The sequence below is a fragment of the Anomaloglossus baeobatrachus genome, chromosome 4, assembly GCF_048569485.1.
Source record: "Anomaloglossus baeobatrachus isolate aAnoBae1 chromosome 4, aAnoBae1.hap1, whole genome shotgun sequence".
Taxonomy (NCBI): Eukaryota; Metazoa; Chordata; class Amphibia; order Anura; family Aromobatidae; genus Anomaloglossus; species Anomaloglossus baeobatrachus.
In genome coordinates, this window is record NC_134356.1 from 9,822,694 (window position 1) to 9,837,147 (window position 14,454).

General features: G+C 41.4%; 1 protein-coding gene across 1 annotated transcript in view; it reads right to left on the minus strand.

Moving 5' to 3' along the window:
• Positions 1 to 14,454, minus strand: part of CACNA1C (calcium voltage-gated channel subunit alpha1 C) — a 348,304-nt gene that overhangs the window by 212,556 nt on the left and 121,294 nt on the right. The window lies entirely within an intron of this gene.

Genomic DNA, 14,454 nt, shown 5'->3' on the forward strand with positions numbered 1-14,454 from the left:
AGGAGCTCACAATCTTTTCTCTCTCGGGATATCACTCCCATGATCCTCGTCTCCAGGATAGCTTATAGATTACTGTCCCTGCAGCAGATGAGGCTGACGTAGCTCTAGATGGAGAGGGGATGGTTAATTGCAGGGGGTCCGGGGTGGACCCTGTAATCACTGCAGCTGCTGCAGCACCTCAGAGTCCACTGCACAGATCCAAGAGAGCAGCTACCAAGAGCGTCTCCCTCCTGGAGGACCCGACATATCCAATGCAATGGAGACGGTGTAATACTTCACTCGCCCACCGGTGTCGCTGTAGAGAATGTGACCCTCGGCGATCACTTGTGATCAGATCACATTTTGCAGCGGATTGCTGGGGGTTTCACAGGCAGGAGACCATGTATGAGCTTAGAGGGTTTCTGGAAGTGAAGCTCCCCTTTAAGCTTTAACGCCAGGAGGGTTAAGCACAAACACAGGCACCGAAAAGAGGAAACCTGCCTGGCGTGTCTGACGGGTGTAATGTGACAGAGAAGGATGAGGAGCGATTTCCGGGGGCAGCGGAGGCTCATCTGTCTTATGAGGCGTCTTATTCACAGACGAGGTGCGGCTCATTAGGTCTGATGTTTCTGGCATCTGTTTATACGGATCGTACAGGTGATCGGAGCGCCGGCTCCCCGCGCCATCACCGAGACTCAAGGCCCCGCTACACGCAACCACATAGCTAACGATATGTCGTCAGGGGCACGGATTTCGTGACGCGCATCCGGCGTCGTTGCGTGTAAAGCCCCCTTTAACCTCCAAGAGATGAATTCACGTGATAAGAAACCTTCCAGAACCAACCGGACCTCGGGGAAGAAATGGATCAGATCGGGGATCTGCAAAAATGGTCCACCGATCGCTATGATCACCTCTCCTTTCTAGACTCTATAAACACCGATTTTTGGACTTAAAGTGTGACTCCACCTGACAATAAAGGGGCGGAGCTGAGCTCAGGAGGCTCCTCCCTCTGTACGGACAGTATGACTCGCTCCTGAATCCAGGACCTTAGTGTCCGATACTGCTGCCATGTGACTTGTGGACCGTCCCCGCTCCAGTCCAGTGACTATTAGCCGATACCGGAGTCACCCTTTAAATAAAGCGTATGAGGCCTGATACTGCAAACAGCAGCTGTAAATTCCTCACAACTTTCAGGCACAAGCGGGTTTCCTTTACATTGATGGATTTCAGGTCTCCAGGAACGCGGTTCCGGAACAAAGCTCAGTAACAAGACAAAGAAGGACAACGGCGACACGAGGGATCCATCACCGGGGAGCGAAATGCACTGCCCGGCACCGGCCACAGACGATACTGAGCACCGAGGCGTGGAGAGGACTGCGGAGCGGAGCGGGCGGCGGACTACAAGGCTCAGAATAACCAAGGTCACTGGACATTCCAGAGAGATGTGGAATAGCGCGTATATACTGTATACAGTACAGACCAAAAGTTTGGACACACCTTCTCATCTCTAGAACAACTGTTAAGAGGAGACTTTGTGCAGCAGCCTTCATGGTAAAATAGCTGCTAGGAAACCGCTGCTAAGGACCGGCAACAAGCAGAAGAGAACACAAGGAATGGACATTAGACCAGTGGAGATCTGTGCTTTGATCCGAGGAGTCCAAATCTGAGATCTTTGGATCAAACCACCGTGTCTTTGTAGAAAAGGTGAACGGATGGACTCTACATGGCTGGTTCCCACCGTGAAGCATGGTGGAGGAGGTGTGATGGTGTGTGGGGGGGCTTTGCTGGTGACACTATTGGGGATTTATTCAAAATTGAAGGCATACTGAACCAGCATGCCTACCACAGCATCTTGCAGCGGCGTGCTATTCCATCCGGTTTGCGTTTAGTTGGACCATCATTTATTTGTCAACAGGACAATGACCCCAAACACCCCTCCAGGCTGTGTAAGGGCTATGTGACTAAGAAGGAGAGTGATGGGTGCTACGCCAGATGACCTGGCCTCCACAGTCACCAGACCTGAACCCAATCGAGATGGTTTGGGGTGAGCTGGACCGCAGAGTGAAGGCAAAAGGGCCAACAAGTGCTAAGCATCTCTGGGAACTCCTTCAAGACTGTTGGAAAACCATTTCCGGTGACTGAAGCTCATCAAGAGAAAGCCAAGAGTGTGCAAAGCAGTAATCAAAGCAGAAGGTGGCTACTTTGGAGAACCTAGAATATAAGACAGATTTTCAGTTGTTTCACACTTTTTTAAGTATTTCATTCCACATGTGATAATTCATAGTTTTGATGCCTTCAATGTGAATCTACAATTTTTAGAGTCCTGAAAATAAAGAAAACTCTTTGAATGAGGTGTGTCCAAACTTTTGGTCTGTACTGTATATATATACATACTCGGGTCCCCGCCATATTGTGTCATGTGACCGTCCTCTAGGATTTCTTTCAAATAATAAAACATTCAATTTGGCCGTGAGGATGAAGCCGAGAGACATAAGAAGTGTTCAGACTCCAGACACCTCCACATTCCTACAGATCAGCCATCCCCAGAGCAAGTGTGGCCTAGAAAGAGCGTCCTCAGGGGGCGCCGCCACTGTCTGCTCTGCCCACATCAGGCCGAGCAACTCCGCAGCGCCACATACTGTGTATTATATACCGCTTGCAGTGTCTGATAGTGTGCACAGCTCACAGCAAAGTCTGCACTGCCGACAATCAGCGATTAAGATGCACTGCACGTCATACCCAACATAGGAGCAGTATTATAGTAGTTATATTCTTCTACATAGGAGCAGTATTATAGTAGTTATATTCTTGTACATAGGGGGCAGTATTATAGTAGTTATATTCTTCTACATAGGGAGCAGTATTATAGTAGTTATATTCTTCTACATAGGAGCAGTATTATAGTAGTTATATTCTTGTACATAGGGAGCAGTATTATAGTTGTTATATTCTTGTACATAGGGGCAGTATTATAGTAGTTATATTCTTGTATATAGGGGCAGTATTATAGCAGTTATATTCTTGTACATAGGGGGCAGTATTATAGTAGTTATATTCTTGTACATAGGGGCAGCATTATAGCAGTTATATTCTTGTACATAGGGGCAGTATTATAGTAGTTATATTCTTGTACATAGGGGGCAGTATTATAGTAGTTATATTCTTGTACATAGGGGTAGTATTATAGCAGTTATATTCCTGTACATAGGGGGCAGTATTATAGCAGTTATATTCTTGTACATAGGGGCAGTATTATAGTAGTTATATTCTTGTACATAGGGGCAGTATTATATAGTAGTTATATTCTTGTACATAGAGGCAGTATTATAATAGTTATATTCTTGTACATAGGGGCAGTATTATAGTAGTTATATTCTTGTACATAGGGGCAGTATTATAGTAGTTATATTCTTGTACATAGAGGCAGTATTATAGTAGTTATATTCTTGAATATAGGAAGCAGTATTATAGTAGTTATGTTCTTGTACATAGAGGCAGTATTATAGTAGTTATATTCTTGAATATAGGAAGCAGTATTATAGTAGTTATGTTCTTGTACATAGGGGCAGTATTATAGTAGTTATATTCCTGTACATAGGAGCAGTATTATAGTAGTTATGTTCTTGTACATAGGGGCAGTATTATAGTTGTTATATTCTTGTACATAGGGACAGTATTATAGTAGTTATATTCTTGTATATAGGGGGCAGTATTATAGTAGTTATATTCTTGTATATAGGGGGCAGTATTATAGTAGTTATATTCTTGTATATAGGGGGCAGTATTATAGTAGTTATATTCTTGTATATAGGGGGCAGTATTATAGTAGTTATATTCTTGTATATAGGGGGCAGTATTATAGTAGTTATATTCTTGTATATAGGGGGCAGTATTATAGTAGTTATATTCTTGTATATAGGGGGCAGTATTATAGTAGTTATATTCTTGTATATAAGGGGCAGTATTATAGTAGTTATATTCTTGTATATAGGGGGCAGTATTATAGTAGTTATATTCTTGTATACAGGGAGCAGTATTATAGTAGTTATATTCTTGTATATAGGGGGCAGTATTATAGTAGTTATATTCTTGTATATAGGGGGCAGTATTATAGCAGTTATATTCTTGTATATAGGGGGCAGTATTATAGTAGTTATATTCTTGTATATAGGGGGCAGTATTATAGTAGTTATATTCTTGTATATAGGGGGCAGTATTATAGTAGTTATATTCTTGTATATAGGGGGCAGTATTATAGTAGTTATATTCTTCTACATAGGAGCAGTATTATAGTAGTTATATTCTTGTACATAGGGAGCAGTATTATAGTTGTTATATTCTTGTACATAGGGGCAGTATTATAGTAGTTATATTCTTGTATATAGGGGCAGTATTATAGCAGTTATATTCTTGTACATAGGGGGCAGTATTATAGTAGTTATATTCTTGTACATAGGGGCAGCATTATAGCAGTTATATTCTTGTACATAGGGGCAGTATTATAGTAGTTATATTCTTGTACATAGGGGGCAGTATTATAGTAGTTATATTCTTGTACATAGGGGTAGTATTATAGCAGTTATATTCCTGTACATAGGGGGCAGTATTATAGCAGTTATATTCTTGTACATAGGGGCAGTATTATAGTAGTTATATTCTTGTACATAGGGGCAGTATTATATAGTAGTTATATTCTTGTACATAGAGGCAGTATTATAATAGTTATATTCTTGTACATAGGGGCAGTATTATAGTAGCTATATTCTTGTACATAGGGGCAGTATTATAGTAGTTATATTCTTGTACATAGAGGCAGTATTATAGTAGTTATATTCTTGAATATAGGAAGCAGTATTATAGTAGTTATGTTCTTGTACATAGAGGCAGTATTATAGTAGTTATATTCTTGAATATAGGAAGCAGTATTATAGTAGTTATGTTCTTGTACATAAGGGCAGTATTATAGTAGTTATATTCCTGTACATAGGAGCAGTATTATAGTAGTTATGTTCTTATACATAGGGGCAGTATTATAGTTGTTATATTCTTGTACATAGGGACAGTATTATAGTAGTTATATTCTTGTATATAGGGGGCAGTATTATAGTAGTTATATTCTTGTATATAGGGGGCAGTATTATAGTAGTTATATTCTTGTATATAGGGGGCAGTATTATAGTAGTTATATTCTTGTATATAGGGGGCAGTATTATAGTAGTTATATTCTTGTATATAGGGGGCAGTATTATAGTAGTTATATTCTTGTATATAGGGGGCAGTATTATAGTAGTTATATTCTTGTATATAGGGGGCAGTATTATAGTAGTTATATTCTTGTATATAAGGGGCAGTATTATAGTAGTTATATTCTTGTATATAGGGGGCAGTATTATAGTAGTTATATTCTTGTATACAGGGAGCAGTATTATAGTAGTTATATTCTTGTATATAGGGGGCAGTATTATAGTAGTTATATTCTTGTATATAGGGGGCAGTATTATAGCAGTTATATTCTTGTATATAGGGGGCAGTATTATAGTAGTTATATTCTTGTATATAGGGGGCAGTATTATAGTAGTTATATTCTTGTATATAGGGGGCAGTATTATAGTAGTTATATTCTTGTATATAGGGGGCAGTATTATAGTAGTTATATTCTTGTACATAGGAGCAGTATTATAGTAGTTATATTCTTGTACATAGGAGCAGTATTATAGTTGTTATATTCTTGTACATAGGGGCAGTATTATATTAGTTATATTCTTGTACATAGGGGCAGTATTATAGTAGTTATTCTCTTGTACATAGGGACAGTATTATAGTAGTTATATTCTTGCACATAGGGGCAGTATTATAGTAGTTATTCTCTTGTACTTAGGGGCAGTATTATAGTAGTTATATTCTTGTACATAGGGGGCAGTATAATAGTAGTTATATTCTTTTACATAGGGGCGGTATTATAGCAGTTATATTCTTGTATATAGGGGGCAGTATTATCGTAGTTATATTCTTGTACATAGAGGCAGTATTATAGTAGTTATGTTCTTGTACCTAGGGGGCAGTATTATAGTAGTTATATTCTTGTATATAGGGGCAGTATTATAGTAGTTATGTTCTTGTACATAGGGGGCAGTATTATAGTAGTTATATTCTTGTACATAGGGGCAGTATTATAGTAGTTATGTTCTTGTACATAGGGGGCAGTATTATAGAGTTATATTCTTGTATATAGGGGCAGTATTATAGTAGTTATGTTCTTGTACATAGGGGGCAGTATTATAGTAGTTATATTCTTGTATATAGGGGCAGTATTATAGTAGATATATTCTTGTACATAGGGGCAGTATTATAGTAGTTATATTCTTGTACGTAGGGGCAGTATTATAGTAGTTATATTCTTGTATATAGGGGGCAGTATTATAGTACTTATATTCTTGTATATAGGGGGCAGTATTATAGTAGATATGTTCTTGTGCATAGGGGGCAGTATTATAGTAGTTATATTCTTGTACATAGGGGCAGTATTATAGTAGCTATATTCTTGTACATAGGGGCAGTATTATAGTAGTTATATTCTTGTATATAGGAGGCAGTATTATAGTACTTATATTCTTGTATATAGAGGTAGTATTATAGTAGTTATGTTCTTGTACATAGGAGCAGTATTATAGTAGTTATATTCTTGTACATAGGGGCAGTATTATTAGTAGCTATATTCTTGTACATAGGGGCAGTATTATAGTAGTTATATTCTTGTACGTAGGGGCAGTATTATAGTAGCTATATTCTTGTACATAGGGGCAGTATTATAGTAGTTATATTCTTGTATATAGGGGGCAGTATTATAGTACTTATATTCTTGTATATAGAGGTAGTATTATAGTAGTTATGTTCTTGTACATAGGAGCAGTATTATAGTAGTTATATTCTTGTATATACAGTTAGGTCCAGAAATATTTGGACAGTAACACAAGTTTTGTTATTTTAGCTGTTTACAAAAACATGTTCAGAAATACAATTCTATATATAATATGGGCTGAAAGTGCATACTCCCAGCTGCAATATGAGAGTTTTCACATCCAAATCGGAGAAAGGGTTTAGGAATCATAGCTCTGTAATGCATAGCCTCCTCTTTTTTAAGGGACCAAAAGTAATTGGACAAGGGACTCTAAGGGCTGCAATTAACTCTGAAGGCGTCTCCCTCGTTAACCTGTAATCAATGAAGTAGTTAAAAGGTCTGGGGTTGATTACAGGTGTGTGGTTTTGCATTTGGAAGCTGTTGCTGTGACCAGACAACATGCGGTCTAAGGAACTCTCAATTGAGGTGAAGCAGAACATCCTGAGGCTGAAAAAAAAGAAAAAAATCCATCAGAGAGATAGCAGACATGCTTGGAGTAGCAAAATCAACAGTCGGGTACATTGTGACAAAAAAGGAATTGACTGGTGAGCTTGGGAACTCAAAAAGGCCTGGGCGTCCACGGATGACAACAGTGGTGGGTGATCGCCGCATACTTTCTTTGGTGAAGAAGAACCCGTTCACAACATCAACTGAAGTCCAGAACACTCTCAGTGAAGTAGGTGTATCTGTCTCTAAGTCAACAGTAAAGAGAAGACTCCATGAAAGTAAATACAAAGGGTTCACATCTAGATGCAAACCATTCATCAATTCCAAAAATAGACAGGCCAGAGTTACATTTGCTGAAAAACACCTCATGAAGCCAGCTCAGTTCTGGAAAAGTATTCTATGGACAGATGAGACCAAGATCAACCTGTACCAGAATGATGGGAAGAAAAAAGTTTGGAGAAGAAAGGGAACGGCACATGATCCAAGGCACACCACATCCTCTGTAAAACATGGTGGAGGCAACGTGATGGCATGGGCATGCATGGCTTTCAATGGCACTGGGTCACTTGTGTTTATTGATGACATAACAGCAGACAAGAGTAGCCGGATGAATTCTGAAGTGTACCGGGATATACTTTCACCCCAGATTCAGCCAAATGCCGCAAAGTTGATCGGACGGCGCTTCATAGTACAGATGGACAATGACCCCAAGCATACAGCCAAAGCTACCCAGGAGTTCATGAGTGCAAAAAAGTGGAACATTCTGCAATGGCCAAGTCAATCACCAGATCTTAACCCAATTAAGCATGCATTTCACTTGCTCAAATCCAGACTTAAGACGGAAAGACCCACAAACAAGCAAGACCTGAAGACTGCGGCTGTAAAGGCCTGGCAAAGCATTAAGAAGGAGGAAACCCAGCGTTTGGTGATGTCCATGGGTTCCAGACTTAAGGAAGGATTCGCAACAAAATATTCAAAATAAAAATATTTTGTTTGGGTTTGGTTTATTTGTCCAATTACTTTTGACCTCCTAAAATGTGAAGTGTTTGTAAAGAAATGTGACAATTCCTACAATTTCTATCAGATATTTGTGTTCAAACCTTCAAATTAAACGTTACAATCTGCACTTGAATTCTGTTGTAGAGGTTTCATTTCAAATCCAATGTGGTGGCATGCAGAGCCCAACTCGCCAAAATTGTGTCACTGTCCAAAGATTTCTGGACCTAACTGTAGGGGGCAGTATTATAGTACTTATATTCTTGTACATAGAGGCAGTATTATAGTAGTTATGTTCTTGTGCACATAAGGGCAGTATTATAGTAGTTATATTCTTGTGCACATAAGGGCAGTATTATAGTAGTTATGTTCTTGTGCACATAAGGGCGGTATTATAGTAGTTATATTCTTGTACGTAGGGGCAGTATTATAGTAGTTATATTCTTGTATATAGGGGGCAGTATTATAGTACTTATATTCTTGTATATAGGGGCAGTATTATAGTAGTTATATTCTTGTATATAGGGGCAGTATTATAGTAGTTATATTCCTGTACATAGGGGCAGTATTATAGTAGTTATATTCTTGTGCACATAAGGGCGGTATTATAGTAGTTATATTCTTGTACGTAGGGGCAGTATTATAGTAGTTATATTCTTGTATATAGGGGGCAGTATTATAGTAGTTATATTCTTGTATATAGGGGGCAGTATTATAGTACTTATATTCTTGTATATAGGGGGCAGTATTATAGTAGTTATATTCTTGTATATAGGGGCAGTATTATAGTAGTTATATTCCTGTACATAGAGGGCAGTATTATAGTAGTTATATTCTTGTATATAGGGGGCAGTATTATAGTACTTATATTCTTGTATATAGGGGCAGTATTATAGTAGTTATATTCTTGTACATAGGGGCAGTATTATAGTAGTTATATTCTTGTACATAGGGGCAGTATTATAGTAGGTATATTCTTGTATATAGGGGGCAGTATTATAGTAGTTATATTCTTGTACATAGGGGCAGTATTATAGTAGGTATATTCTTGTACATAGGGGCAGTATTATAGTAGGTATATTCTTGTACATAGGGGGCAGTATTATAGTAGTTATATTCTTGTACATAGGAGCAGTATTATAGTAGTTATATTCTTGTATATAGGGGGCAGTATTATAGCAGTTATATTCTTGTATATAGGGGCAGTATTATAGTAGTTATGTTCTTGTACATAGAGGCAGTAGTATAGCAGTTATATTCTTGTATATAGGGGGCAGTATTATAGTACTTATATTCTTGTATATAGGGGCAGTATTATAGTAGTTATATTCTTGTACATAGGGGCAGTATTATAGTAGGTATATTCTTGTACATAGGGGGCAGTATTATAGTAGTTATATTCTTGTATATAGGGGCAGTATTATAGTAGTTATATTCTTGTGTATAGGGGCAGTATTATAGTAGTTATATGCTTGTACATAGGGGGCAGTATTATAGTAGGTATATTCTTGTACATAGGGGGCAGTATTATAGTAGTTATATTCTTGTATATAGGGGGCAGTATTATAGTAGTTATATTCTTGTATATAGGGGGCAGTATTATAGCAGTTATATTCTTGTATATAGGGGCAGTATTATAGTAGTTATATTCTTGTACATAGGGGGCAGTATTATAGTAGTTATATTCTTGTACATAGGGGGCAGTATTATAGTAGTTATATTCTTGTATATAGGGGGCAGTATTATAGTAGTTATATTCTTGTATATAGGGGCAGTATTATAGCAGTTATATTCTTGTATATAGGGGGCAGTATTATAGTAGTTATATTCTTGTATATAGGGGCAGTATTATAGTAGTTATATTCTTGTACATAGGGGGCAGTATTATAGTAGTTATATTCTTGTACATAGGGGGCAGTATTATAGTAGTTATATTCTTGTACATAGGGGGCAGTATTATAGTAGTTATATTCTTGTATATAGGGGGCAGTATTATAGTAGTTATATTCTTGTATATAGGGGGCAGTATTATAGCAGTTATATTCTTGTATATAGGGGCAGTATTATAGTAGTTATGTTCTTGTACATAGGGGGCAGTATTATAGTAGTTATATTCTTGTGCACATAAGGGCGGTATTATAGTAGTTGTCCTGTGAGATGAGGCTTTATCGTGCATCCTCTGTGTGAGGGCACAGATACATTGCCGCTCTTTTGTGTGGAGGGCAGTTGCAGGCTTCTTTGCTTCTGGTGGAGTTTCCCTGTAACCTGGGACATTTTTCCTATTCCTCGGGGCTATGAGCGGTGATAAATAGGACGTCTCCGCCGTGTAGTGGACGTTGTTACGCGGCTTGTCGTTATGGATTATTTCCGTCAGTTATCGGTGCGTTAATTATAACACTTCAGTGATGACATCACAAGACCTCACCGCGCAGGAATTCCCCCGATCTGCGGGCCGGGGCAGAGTCGCCGCTCAGAGGCCATTGATTTCCAGTTACAGGATGACTTTTTATTTACAGAGCGGTGACGGGCGGAATACGTAATGAAGGGAGCGGGAAAGAGGAGACGAGAGGAAACCGGAGCAGCGCAGGCCAAAGTCAGGGCGAGACCTCCACAGCGGGGGGCTCGGGGGTCGCAGGACAGGAGAAAGGGGGGGACAGTATTTAAAGGGCCAGTGGTGCTAATAAAAGTTCTGGAATTTTCTAATTGTGAGGTCTGGAATGTCTGACTATATTTGATGCAGATTTTATTTGTGCCCCGAAATTCGTCACCGTTACATTATTCCCCATTCCTGGATGGGTTAATATGGCGCCACGTCTGGTGGTCTGTGGCCCCCGCGGCCTCTGCCTGTAATCTGCTCCCTGAGGGGGGCTCTGTTTTTCTGTGGGGTTCAGCCTGAGTGCGGGGGTCACCCTGCGGACGGGAGAGGAAGCAGCACAGCGGGTGGTCCCTGGACCCCCTACACAGGAGGGACGAGTGTTATACCACCATACTGACTGCTCCACAGCCATGGGACTAGAATGCTGCTCATCCTGAGCCGCCTGGTTCATGGAGGGAATGCACGAGCTGCAGTGAAGCGTCACAGGGCATTACTGTGCGACTCCCTCAGTCCGTCTTCAGCCTCAGTATATTACATTCACTGTCAGCAAGCAGAGATGGCCACGCACAGTGTTTCCGCCACTAATTATCTGTTCCGGGCAGAAGTCACCAACTTTCTGACACTTTCTTGTCCCCGATCAGAAATCTGCAGGACTCGTCATTTACTGTCCGGGGAACAGTGCCCCATCCAGTCAGCAAAGAGTTAACGTATGTAAAGCGAAATAAACAGTCACATGACCTCAGACATACCTGTATCCTAGCAACAGGCATGTTCCGTGAAGATGAGTGATACTGAAAAGTCACTGGGGACATTTAACCTGTTCCTACAGAATTAATCACACTGTTCAGGAGCGATGCTCTGCACAGAGGTCAGCAGTGTAATAATCTGCAGGATACAGCATTGTGTATCAGGAGGTGGAGGAGCGATGCTCTGCAGAGAGGTCAGTGTCAGGAGGTGGAGGAGCGATGCTCTGCAGAGAGGTCAGTGTCAGGAGGTGGAGGAGCGATGCTCTGCAGAGAGGTCAGTGTCAGGAGGTGGAGGAGCGATGCTCTGCAGAGAGGTTAGTGTCAGGAGGTGGAGGAGCGATGCTCTGCAGAGAGGTCAGCAGTGTAATAATCTGCAGGATACAGCACTGTGTATCAGGAAGGTGGAGGAGCGATGCTCTGCAGAGAGGTTAGTGTCAGGAGGTGGAGGAGCGATGCTCTGCAGAGGTCATCAGTGTAATAATCTGCAGGATACAGCATTGTGTATCAGGAGGTGGAGGAGCGATGCTCTGCAGAGAGGTCAGCACTAGTGTAATAATCTGCAGGATACAGCACTGTGTATCAGGGGGTGGAGGAGCGATGCTCTGCAGAGAGGTCAGTGTCAGGAGGTGGAGGAGCGATGCTCTGCAGAGAGGTCAGTGTCAGGAGGTGGATGAGCGATGCTCTGTAGAGAGGTCAGCAGTGTAATAATCTGCAGGATACAGCACTGTGTATCAGGGGGTGGAGGAGCGATGCTCTGCAGAGAGGTCAGCAATGTAATAATCTGCAGGATACAGCACTGTGTATCAGGAGGTGGAGGAGCGATGCTCTGCAGAGAGGTCAGCAGTGTAATAATCTGCAGGATACAGCACTGTGTATCAGGAGGTGGAGGAGCGATGCTCTGCACAGAGGTCAGCAGTGTAATAATCTGCAGGATACAGCACTGTGTATCAGGGGGTGGAGGAGCGATGCTCTGCAGAGAGGTCAGCAATGTAATAATCTGCAGGATACAGCACTGTGTATCAGGGGGTGGAGGAGCGATGCTCTGCAGAGAGGTCAGTGTCAGGAGGTGGAGGAGCGATGCTCTGCAGAGAGGTCAGCAGTGTAATAATCTGCAGGATACAGCACTGTGTATCAGGAGGTGGAGGAGCGATGCTCTGCAGAGAGGTCAGTGTCAGGAGGTGGAGGAGCGATGCTCTGCAGAGAGGTCAGTGTCAGGAGGTGGAGGAGCGATGCTCTGCAGAGAGGTCAGTGTCAGGAGGTGGAGGAGCGATGCTCTGCAGGTTTCTCGGGAGCAGTGTCCTTTCCTTCCCGGTTACCACGTTATCCTCCCCGTAGGACAAGTGATTAGAGATCTGGGGCGGCCGCTTCTTCTGGGGACCCTCGTCCCAGTGACCTACATCCTCTGCTAAACTCACACAACTAGCAGCTTCTTTTTAACCCTTTCCCTATATCTGGACCTGATGGTGCTGAGACACCACCGATGCATAGTATAACTGGCATGTTACTGTGTTGGCGGAGTTGTCAGCAGGGGATTGGCCGATGTCGGCTCCTTGGACGTGCGGCCCCTTTAAATCCGCTTCCCCGCGGGCGCCTCCTCCGAGCGCTGTGATCTTTATAAATAGACGCTTCAGCAGAACATGTTCTTTTTGTTCGTTCTGCTGCTCGGTATTTCCATAGCGTGAAAAAAGATGGCAGAGCACCTGCAGCCGGCGTCACGGTAAGGAGGAGCGGCCACCGGAACCGCTCTGCCCGAGCCGGAGGATGAGAGCCCGATGGAAGGAAGGAAAGAAGGAAGGAAAGAAGGAAGGAAGGAAGGAAGGAAGGAAAGAAGGAAGGAAAGAAGGAAGGAAAGAAGGAAGGAAAGAAGGAAGGAAAGAAGGAAGGAAAGAAGGAAGGAAAGAAGGAAGGAAAGAAGGAAGGAAAGAAGGAAGGAAAGAAGGAAGGAAAGAAGGAAGGAAAGAAGGAAGGAAAGAAGGAAGGAAGGAAAGAAGGAAGGAAGGAAAGAAGGAAGGAAAGAAGGAAGGAAGGAAAGAAGGAAGGAAAGAAGGAAAGAAGGAAGGAAAGAAGGAAGGAAAGAAGGAAGGAAAGAAGGAAGGAAAGAAGGAAGGAAAGAAGGAAGGAAAGAAGGAAGGAAAGAAGGAAGGAAAGAAGGAAGGAAAGAAGGAAGGAAGGAAAGAAGGAAGGAAGGAAAGAAGGAAGGAAAGAAGGAAGGAAGGAAAGAAGGAAGGAAAGAAGGAAAGAAGGAAGGAAAGAAGGAAGGAAAGAAGGAAGGAAAGAAGGAAGGAAAGAAGGAAGGAAAGAAGGAAGGAAAGAAGGAAGGAAAGAAGGAAGGAAGGAAAGAAGGAAGGAAGGAAGGAAGGAAAGAAGGAAGGAAGGAAAGAAGGAAAGAAGGAAAGAAGGAAGGAAGGAAGGAAAGAAGGAAAGAAGGAAAGAAGGAAAGAAGGAAAGAAAGAAGGAAGGAAGGAAAGAAGTAAGGAAGGAAAGAAGTAAGGAAGGAAAGAAGGAAGGAAGGAAAGAAGGAAGGAAGGAAAGAAGGAAAGAAGGAAAGAAGGAAGGAAGGAAGGAAAGAAGGAAAGAAGGAAAGAAAGAAGGAAGGAAGGAAAGAAGTAAGGAAGGAAAGAAGTAAGGAAGGAAAGAAGGAAGGAAGGAAAGAAGGAAGGAAGGAAAGAAGGAAAGAAGGAAAGAAGGAAGGAAGGAAGGAAAGAAGGAAAGAAGGAAAGAAAGAAGGAAGGAAGGAAAGAAGTAAGGAAGGAAAGAAGGAAGGAAGGAAAGAAGGAAGGAAGGAAAGAAGG